The sequence below is a fragment of the Piliocolobus tephrosceles genome, chromosome 9 (assembly GCF_002776525.5).
Source record: "Piliocolobus tephrosceles isolate RC106 chromosome 9, ASM277652v3, whole genome shotgun sequence".
NCBI classification, from domain to species: Eukaryota; Metazoa; Chordata; class Mammalia; order Primates; family Cercopithecidae; genus Piliocolobus; species Piliocolobus tephrosceles.
The window spans coordinates 76,326,895-76,338,412 of NC_045442.1; positions in this window are offsets into that span (position 1 = coordinate 76,326,895).

The window sequence follows — 11,518 nt, forward strand, 5'->3', positions numbered from 1 at the left end:
AATCTGAATGTCCACCCCAGAGCAGTATGAGGACATCCAAGCCATTCTTCTCAATACCAATCACCAAACCTTTGCCTCAGAGTGTAGATATGAAGGGCACAGTCTCTACCCTTGAGATCCTTGTGTAGGCAGGAGGCAGAGAGAGGTAGTGAGTGTGCTAATAGACACAGGATCAAACTGTGGGAGCCCAAAAGTGAACTAACTCAGGCAGAAAGTGAAGAAAGGCTTTACAAAGATAATATTTGACATGGCGCTGACGGATGAGGAGTTTTTTTGTTTTGTTTGTTTTGTTTTGTTTTTGAGATGAGTCTCGCTCTGTTCCCCAGGCTGGAGTGCAGTGGTGCCATGTTTTGTTTTTGAAACGAGTCTCACTCCGTTCCCCAGGCTGGAGTGCAGGGGCGCCATCTTGGCTCACTGCAACCTCTGCCTCCAGGGTTCAACTGATTTTCCTGCCTCAGCCTCCCGAGTAGCTGGGACTATAGGCACCTGCCACCACGGCTGGCTAATTTTTGTACTTTCAGTAGAGACAGAGTTTCACCATGTTGGTCAGGCTGGTCTTGATCTCCTGACCTCAGGCGATCTGCCGGCCTAGGCCTCCCAAAGAGCAGGGATTACAGGAATGAGCCACCGCGCAAAAGCACAAGCAAGGGCAGTCTAGGCTGGAGGAACAGCATGTGTGCAAAGGCATCCAGGTGTTTGGAAACACGTAAGAAGGACAATGTGGCTGAATACCAGAGGGTATATGAGATTGAGACTTGTGAAGGCCTCTTAATGAAACGTGAGTACTCTAGAAAAGGGCCACAGTACCCCCAATACCCCACAAGAATCCCCACTAGGAGCCCTGGGTGGATCCATCTCCATTCCCAGCCACCCTGAGTATGCACAGTGTCTGACCAGAGAGAAGCCACAGATCCAAGGGTAGAGAATAGGCGTTGCTTTGCAGGCTACACCATGGCCACTTTCACAGCAACTATTAGGGGTACGGGGACTCTAAATCACAAAAGAGGAGACCCTGCCAGGCAAAAGCTTGGAGCTGATATCCCCTCTGCTGAGGCTGAGGTGAGTATGGAGAATGTCCACTTCTCAGCTCCTTCCTGCAGGAGTCCTGGCCACCCCAGCCACCTGAGGCTCACCAACATGCCTGGGATGCAGAACCAGTATCTTCTGGCTTCACACAGCTCTCTAGGTGTCCTGACAATATGCCTATGAGGGGATGCTGTTGATCATTTATGACATCAGCAAGAGAACAGCAGGTAAGGTGCCTGGAGGCAGGTCAGAGCCTTTTGTCTTCTCTCAGAAGAACTGGCTGGTGGCAGCAGGGTGTTATCCAAAACAAGTTATTGATGGTTTGGGAAACAATGCTTTTTATTGTCCCAACCAACTCTTGTATCTGGGACACATGGTATCCTGAATGAGACACCAGGAAAAGAGACAAAAATTTGAACTGTGTTAGACAAACCTAGACTCCCTCTACAATGCTGTTTTCCTCTAAACATTTTTAGACTGAAACTGAGAGTCTCTTGGGAGACCCCCTAGTGAATGGAACAGGCTGTCTCACCAGACAGGCTTCTGTTTGGGAGCTCCGAGTGTCTTTCCAGCCTCATTGAAAGTGCAGATGGTTTTTAATAGTAATTAAAAATTAAATGAGAGATAGGCCCATCTAGGTAGGACTATACAGAGCAGGGGCACACAAGATGTGGGCTATGATAACTTTTATTTATTAATATTGTAGCTATTTTTGGCTGGGTGTGGCAGCTCACACCTGTAATCCCAGCACTTTGGGAGATCGAGGCCGGCAGATCACAAGGTCAGGAGATCGAGACCATCCTGGCTAACACGGTGAAACCCCATCTCTACTAAAAAATACAAAAAATTAGCCGGGTGTGGTGGTGGGTGCCTGTAGTCCCAGCTACACGGGAGGCTGAGATGGGAGAATGGCATGAACCCAGAAGGCGGAGCTTATAGTAAGCTGAGATAGCACCACTGCACTCCAGCCTGGACGATAGAGACTCCATCGCAAAAAATAAAATAAAATAAAATAAAATAAAATTGTAGCTATTTTTAAAATTACTTTGTTTAAAAAATGCCAACACACAAGTCTATAAACTGAAAAGCGAACCTTCCCCTCTCCAGAATGTACCCACTGTTACCGATTTGCAGTTTCCTTCGAGAGCTTGTTCTATGCACATACAATGTCAAGCACATAGTCAGACACAGAAACAGTCAGAAGAAAGACAGGCCAGAACTGGGATAGAGGCACATTTGATGTCAGCTGTTCCTTCCTATTCAGATTCCCTGAACAGGGAATCTGAGGAGCCGAGAGTGAAGCTCTTGAGAATAGGGAGTGAGTAGTAAAAGTTTCCTATTCCCGTATAACTATGGGGGGTCACAGTGGAGCATCCGCACGGGGAAGGAGAAACTATGCAATGCTTGGAAACCAGGAGAGGCTGGAGAAGCTGGGTTCACAGAGATGCTGAGATTTCTAAGACTAAGAGAAGAGATGGGATCAGAGGTACCCAACACGATGTAGAGTCTGAGCCCTAACTGTCCTTGGATCGCTGCAGCATTTTTATAGGAACTGGACAATATATACTAAAGCATTGAGAATGGCTTCAAGGGTCTAGTGGCTAGGATGCTGTTGGTGGAAGAAACACCAGGGACAATTGACAACACTTAGTATCAGCAAGGATGTACTGGAACTCTTTTTTTTCTGTTGTTTGTTTTTTGAGATGAAGTCTTGCTCTGTCACCCAAACTGGAGTGCAGTGGCACGATCTCGGTTCACTGCAACCTCCACCTCCTAGGTTCAAGCGATTCTCCTGCCTCAGCCTCCCAAGTAGCTGGGATTACAGGTGCATGCCACCACGCCCGGCTAGTAGAGACTGAGTTTCGTCATGTTGACCAGGTTGGTCTCGAACCTCTGACCTTAGTTGATCCACCTGCCTTGACCTCCCAAAGTGCTAGGATTACAGGTGTGAGCCACCATGCCTGGCCTGGAACTACTTTTTTCTGTTTTCTCCTCCCACCCCCAAAAACCATCTGCAAGTAGCAACTTGCATGTGTTGCTGGTGGGAATGAAAATAATACAGTCACTTTGGAAGAGTTCGACAATATTTTACAAAGTTAAACATACACTTACCACATGACCACTCATAAATATTGATCCAAGGGAAATGATAGTGTATGTCCAAACAAAGGTAATACTCAGATGTTCCCAGCTGCTTTATTCATAACTGCCAAAACCTGGAAACAACCTGATTATATCAAATATATCCATTAACAGGTGAATGGATAAACAGATTTAAGCACATCTACAATGGAATATCTATGAGCAATTAAAAAGGAATGGAGTTCTAATGCACATGACAACATGAAGGAATCTCAAAAGCTTTATTCTAAGTAAGAAAAGCCAAATACACGAGGTGTGGTGGCTCACGCCTGTTATCCTAGCACTTTGAGAGGCTGAGATGGGCGGATCACTTGAGGTCAGGAGTTCGAGGCCAGCCTGGCCAACATGGCAAAACCCCATCTCTACTAAAAATACACACACACACACAAAATTAGCTGGTCATGGTGGTGTGCACCTGTAATCCCAGTTACTCAGGAAACTGAGGCAGGAGAATCGCTTGAACCTGGGAGGCAGAGGTTGCAGTGAGCCGAGATCGCACCATTGCACTCCAGTCTGGACAACAGAGTGGGGCTCTGTCTCAAACAAAAAAAAAAAAGAAAAAAGGCAAATACAAAATACTACATACTGGACCAGGCACAGTGGCTCACGCCTGTAATCCCAGCACTTTGGGAGACCAAGGCAGGTGGATCACCTGAGGTCAGGAGTTCGAGACCAGCCTGGCCAACGTGGTGAAACCCCATCTCTACTAAAAATACAAAAATTAGCCAGGCATGGTGGCAGACACCTGTAATCCCAGCTACTCGAGAGGCTGAGAGGCAGGAGAATCGCTTGAACCCAGGAGGCGGAGGTTGCGTGAGCCGAGATGGTTCCATTGCACGCCAGCCTGGGCAACAAGAGTGAAACTCCATCTCAAAAAACACAAAACAAAAAACAAAAACAAAAAGAAAACTACATACTGCATGATGCCATTTGTATGAAATTCTACAAAAAGCAAGACTAGGAAACAGATAGGAAACAGATCAGCAGTTTCCTGGACCCAGAAGCCTGAGGGAAGGGATTGACCACAAAGGGGTATGAGAGAACTATTGAGTGTAAAAGAAACGTTCTATGTGATGATGATGGTGGTGATGGTACATGACTGTGTACATCTGTCACCAGTCTTCAAATCATACACTTATTGGCAAATTTTACCTCAACTATACCGAAACTTAAAAATTATACTTTACTAAAGCTGACAAAAAGTTTTACATTCAAGTCAAAAAAGTGAGAAGGAAATTGATCTCAGGATAAGAAATGGGAGATAACCACAGGTAGATTTTTTTAATTTTTAAAATAAATTTTAGCGTGTATTGTTAAGGGATACATATAGTGAAATGGTTACTATAGTCAAGCAAATTAACATATTCATCATCTCACAGGTACCTATTTTTATCTGTTTGCTTTTGAGGCAAGAATAGCTCAAATGAGGCCTGGTACAGTGGCTCACGCCTGTAATCCCAGCACTTGTGGGAGGCCGAGGCAGGTGGATCACTTGAGGCCAGGAGTTTCAGACCAGCCTGGGCAACATGGCGAATCCTCATCTTTACTAAAAATACAAAAATTAGCCAGGCATAGTAGCATGCACCTGTAATCCCAGCTACTCAGGAAGCTGAGGCACGAGAATCACTTGAACCCGGGAGGTGGAGGTTGCAGTGAGCTGAGGTCATGCCGCACTCCAGCCTGGGTGATAAACAGAGACTTTGTCTCAAAAAAAAAAAAAAAAAAAAGATGAACTAAAATTCACTCATTTATCAGGAATCCTAAATACAGTACAATTTTATTTCCTATAATCCTCATGCTGTACATCAGACCTCGAGTCTTGCTTATCCTACATATCCACTACTTTGTATCGTACAACCTACATCTCCCCATTTCCTATCCTGGTTCCCCCCACCACCCCTGGTGATTACTGTTTTATTCTCTAACTCTGTATATTTGCTCCTTTTTTCTTAGATTCCACATGAAAGGGAGTAATGCAATATTTTCCTGAGTCTGGTTTCCATCACTTAACATAATGTCCTCCAGGTCCACATGTGTTATGGCAAATGGCAGGGGAAGTAGCTTTTAGAAAATCATTAGGGAACAACTTTAAATAAATATATTTTAAACTTAATGGAAATGGACCATGTTTCAGAAAAATACAATCTAATAAACTGAATCTATAGAAAAGTTTTTAACTAGTTTTACTATGCTAGCATAACCTAGATGCCCCCAAACTGATCAAAGACATCAATGAGTTAGAAGCAGCACAGTCCATGCTACCCTCACTTCCGACACCAAATGTGAGTTTGGGGGTCCTTACGATCCGTGGGTTTGATAATGCACCAGAGGAACTCAGAACTCACTGACAGCTGTTATGTTCATGGTTATAGTTTATTACAGGATAAGGATACAGACTGAAATCATCCGGAAGAAGCATACAGGGCAGATTCTAGCAAAGTTCCAAACATGGAACTTCCAGTGTTCTCCCTGGAGAGTCCTGGACAGTGTTGCTTTCATGGCATCAGTGTGTGGCAATACACGCAGCACTGGCACCCAGAGAAGCCCACTCCAGCCTTGGTGTCCAGAGTCTTTACTCTGGTGGTGGGAGGATTGCTTGAGCCCAGGAGTTCAAGGGGCTCAATCACGTAACCCTGGTGGCTGCCATGTGGCCCACCTCAGTCTCTGGCCTCTCTAGGGGTCAAGTTAATACTGCTTGGTCTCCACTCATGGTTACTCCACTCACACTGTTACTATCTGACTGTACCAATACTATAGTGATTTGAATTGCAATGACTTTATGGTATTTTGAGATGTTATAAGGAAAACTGACTAACACTGATTTAAGCAACACAAACTTTTACTATTCACCTAACAAGATGCTTAGAGGGAGACTGGACAGCATCAGACCAATCCTACAACAGTGTCAGCCATAAAACTCCCTCTGCCTCCTTCTGCTTCACCAACCTCAGCTTGTTGATCGTATGTTCTGCTTTGTGCCTCATGGTCATGACACGACTGCACAGAACTGAGCCACATCCAAAGGCAGGAAGCAGGAACTCTATGCTTATGAGACTCTGTTTTTTCTGAGAGTAAAAAAGAATAAAAAAGCCTCAATAGACTACTTGTGTCTCATTGGTCAGAACTGGGTCATATGCTCATCCTGGGACCAATCACTGGCAAAAGAGGATGGAAATTAATTACAGTTACTGGTTGAGACCAATTAATTAGTCTGAGGTAGGGACCAACTGAGGCCTATTCTCAGAGAAAGTTGGTCCCATACCTAAATCCAATGACAGGTCTGTTTGAAAGAAGTAAGTGCGGAATAACTGTTGGGCAGGCAACTGGGTCTGCCACACCTTAACATTAAAAATACTGCACCAGGGTTTTTTTTTTCAAAATGAATACTTTGAGAGTTCTAGTTTGAATGTAATTAAATTTATATATTGCCTGTAATCCCACCTATGCAGGAAGCTGAGGCAGGAGAATCACTTGAACCCAGGAGGCAGAGGTTGCAGCGAGCCGAGATTGCACCACTGCACTCCAGCCTGGGCGACACAATGAGACTCCGTCTCAAAAAAAAAATATATATATATTATACATATATTATGTATATTATACATGTATTATATATATTTAGATACCTGATATCTTTATGATAATCAAGGTTTTTTAATCAAGAATATGGTATTTTTTTCAATTTGTTTTCATCTTATTTTAAGAACTTTAATAACATTTCTAGTTTCCTTCACATAAGTCCTGCAATTCTGGTTCACCAAAGGCCCAAATATTTTAGAGTATTTGTCACAATTGTGAATTGAACATTTTTCCACTGTCCATTTATAGGTGCTTATTGGTATTTGCATGTATCCCTTGCATCCTGCTATCTTTCTAAATAATCTCACGAGAGACAATACAGCATGGTATTTAATGTGATAGAGCCAAACTGAAAGAGACTTAATCCCATCTCCACTATGTTCTAGCTGTGTGACCTGTGCAAATTATTCTCTGTGCTCAGTTTCCTCATCCATAAAATGGCTAACAATAATCCTTGTAAAGGTTGTTACAAGGATTAAATAAAGTAACATATATGAAGATTTAGAACAGTCCCTGGCATATAATACATTATATATTAGAGTTTTCTATTATTAGAAAATAATATTGTATTAATTCCAGTCACTTTTAATAGAATATCTGAGGTTAGTTAGCCAGAAGGTGGCTTATGCCTGTAATCCCCAACACATTGGGAGGCTAAGGTGGGCGGATCGCTTGAGCCCAGGAGTTCTAGAATAGCCTGGTCAACATAGCAAGACCCCGTCTCTACCAAAAAAAATAAAGCCAGGTTAAGTGACTTATGCCTGTAATCTCAACACTTTGGCAGGCTGAGGCAGGAAGATGGTTTAAGCCTAGCAGTTTGAGACCAGACTGAGCAACATAGTGAGACCCTGTCTCTATAAGATAATAAAATAAAAATTAGCAGGGCACAGTGGCATATCCCTACAGTCCCAACTACTCAGGAGGATGAGGTGGGAGGGTTGCTTGAGCCCAGGAGTTCAAGGCTGCAGTAAGCTATGAGCTATGATTGTGCCACTGCACTCCACCCTGGGCAACAGAGTAAGACACTGTCTCAAAACATAAAAATAAAGATAAATCATATGATTAGCAAAAAGTGATAGTCTTCTTTACCAATGTTTACATTATTTCATTTTTATTGCATTTTTAATACTCCAATACTATGGAGATAAAGGGCTAGTTCCTTATTTAATTGAAATCAACATTTTGCCATGTAAGAAATTTGCTTTCAGTGTTCGATAAAGAGTTTTTATTACATTTAAGTGATTTGCTTTTATTCCTATTTTACTTAGGGCTATTATTAGGAAAGTCTACAGTTTTTACTGGATTTCTTGTCAGCATCTATTAATATGATAAGCAGTTTTGCTTCTGTTTTCTATTCATATGGACTAATAGATCTACTAATGTTGACACTCACATTCCTGGACTAAACCCTACTTGATTATAGAATAGCAAAGCTTGTAATATCTAAGTTGCACATTTGTTCACATTTTAACATGTCTGAAATTGGGTCACGCATTACACTTAGTGGTGTCCTATGACTGCTATTGTAGTAACAGATGTGACAGTTGTCATTGTCTGCACACATGTCAATGTAGTCATAGCTGCTTAGATTGTTGACCCTTCAGTTGAGTTATAGTCATTGCTTGTACTCCATGAGTTGACTTTAAATGACTTTAAATAAAATCTTCTAGGGCCAGGTGCAGTGGCTCACGCCTGTAATCCCAACACATTGGGAGGCTAAGAGTAGAGGGTCGCCTGAGTCCAGAAGTTTGAGACCAGCCTGGGCAACATCGTGAGACTCCATCTCTATTTTTTTAAAAAGTAAAATCTTCTAAAATGTTACTCCATGATTTGACACTGAAATGAATTCAGGGATATTGGCATGTAGAGAAAATATTTGAAGCTGATCTATACATATCTATTTTTGTGATTCACATATAAGCCTTGTTCTTAATTTCGGTTTTACACATCCACAGAATGGTAACCTGGGCTTGACATATTGAAGTCAAGCACCAATTTTTGCTTTATTTTCATCTTGATGCTAGCTGCTTCCTGAACTGTTCCCAGCAAGCCCAGAAACCAGCTTAAAAAGATGATGTTATGCTGCTGACTCTTCAGTCACTGCTGAATAGCAGATGAAGCTGAAGCCAGCTGAATCTAGAAGTGCTATGATGAAAGAGTTAGAAGTCTTTACCCAGATCTGCCTCCTGCCAGCAGTGTTTTCTGCCTGCCCTATGGGACTTGTGAGGGACAGAAAGATTTCCCAGCCCCTGTCAAGATGGTAACATTATCTAAAGTTATCACAAAGCTTCTAGTCAACCTTAATTTCTACCACCCGAAATTCAAAATCTAAGGCTACTTTACAATCTTCACAAATTTAAATTATTTTGCTCTTACAAACTGGGCAGGTTGGTGGGTATTTTTTGGTTTATTCTTCAGGTTTTTTGTTTTGTTTTGGTTTTTGGTTTTAGTCCTTCAGCTTTGTAACTAAGTTTTCCTGTGTCTGCTTGCCCATAACTTATTTTTCTGGTCTAATGACTGTTTTTTAATGAGCTCAGCCTGTGCTTTCTTGTACAAAAAGAAATGTGGGAATGTGAGGAACATATTAATTAGCTATCAGATGTAGCCTGGTTTTTGAAGTCCAGAGCTTCAGAATGTTACCGAAGTGTAAATATAATGATGACTTTTGCATGTGATTGGTAATTACATCACAGTTAAAGCCTCAGGGACTTTCCTCCTCAGAATTCTGCTATCCCCAACCCCTGAATGGCTCTGTCATTAACGGTCAGTCTCCGAGAACTCATTTCCCAAGGAGATGACTTCTGGTTTTGTTCTAAGTGGCCTTCCCTGCAAACCCTCCTCACCTTTGAACTTCCTGTTTCAGGATGGAAAGAGTGACCCTTCTCCGGCTCCTCTTCACAAGGTAAGGAGAAATAAGGGAGATGAAAGAAAGGTCCCCTGGAGGTATATATATATATATATAATATGTATATATATTATGTATATATTAAAATATGTATAAATTATATACATATATAATAAAATATGTATATATACACCAGGCTACATCTGATAGCTAATAAAATATGTGTATATATATACAAAAATATGTGTGTGTGTGTATATATATATATACACTTTTTTTTTTTTCTAAACTACACCCACATTGCACCAAAGTATATGAAATGTTTTCTGGCCTTCAAATCATATGCCTAACTCCTGCAGGAAAACTGCATGGGCACTCAGGCTGATCTCCCTTACCCCACAACTTAGATCCACCTCTAACATTTTCTAAGTATATTTTCGCGCTGTCCCTGGGCCAGGCTCTGGGGTCCCAGAGGTGAAGTGGAGGAACTCACAGTCTGGTTGAAGAGAGACCCCTTTGAATAGATGAAGCTCCCCAAGTGTTGCTGTAAGTTTACATGGAACATGGAGTCTGAGTGGGAAGTCAGGGAGGTGAATCATGGAAGCCTTTGGACTTTGTACACCTGTGGGCAGTTCCCAGATGAAGGGGGGAAGGTGTGGCAGGCAAATGGCCACTTTTGATGGGCGGGCATTGGCCTGCTTTGTCACTTCACCCTATGCTGCCCTGTGATTGGTCTTTGCATTGTGTCACCGATTTTTTTTTTTTTTTTTTTTGGGACGGAATGTCACTCTCTCACCCAGGCTGGAGTGTAGTGGCACCATCTCGGCTCACTGCAACCTCCACCTCCCGGGTTCAAGTGATTCTCCTGCCTCAGCCTCTTGAGTAGTTGGGACTACAGGTGCGTGCCACCACATTTTTGTATTTTTAGTAGAGACGAGGTTTCGCCATGTTGGTCAGGCTGGTCTCGAACTCCTGCTCTCAAGTGATCTGCCCCCTTGGCTTCCCAAAGTGTTGGGATTACAGGCATGGGCCACCAAGCCCGGCCAACCACTGATATGTCTTGTGAATCAGCTCTACTGTCTCTGAAAGTATATTCTCCCAACCTCCTACTTTTTGTTTTGTGTTTTTAAGACAGGGTCTCTCTCTCTCTCTCTTTTTTTTTTTTTTTTTTTTTGAGACAGGCTGGAGTGCAGTGGCTCCATCTGGGCTCACTGCAATCTCCGCCTCCCGGGTTCAAGCAATCCTCCCACCTCAGCTGCGGAGTAGCTGGAAATACAGGCACGCGCCACTATACCTGGCTGGTTTTTGTTTTTTACGTAGAAATGGAGTCTTACTATGGTGCCCAGGCTGGTCTTGAACTCCTGGGCTCAAGCGATCCTCCCAAAGCCCTAGATCACAGGCGTGAGCCGGCGCGCCGGATACAACCTCCTACTTTTATGAAAGTGTGAGCACTTCCAACACGAGGAGTAAGTGGATGGGCGGTGTGTGACCAACCCGCCTCAGCGTCCCCCGGAGTCCGCAGGCTGCGGCTCACCGTTCTCTGCCCCATAGTCAGCACTGCGGATGAAAGGGAACGTGGGTGGAGGATAGAGGTTGGCAATTCTGAATCTGTACATAGAATTGGAAGGGGCTCATCGGAATGTGTCGGTCCTTAAGATTCCCCCTCCCCATGGAGGTTAAAAACACAAAACAAAACAAAACTATCAAAAGAGCTATTCTAAACCAGGCTGAAGATTGGAAGGAAGTTGGCCGGCCTCGGCTGCAGGACAGGTGCTTCCAGACTCCCTTAGGGGTGTCCAGCGCCTTCTTTTGCCCCAGGCAGCACCCTGAAGAACGCATCGGGGCCTCGGTTCGCGGACACGAGGAGTGGACCGACCGAGCGCTGTGCGTAAAATGACCAGTTAAGCACACGCCTGAGCGCCACCGGGG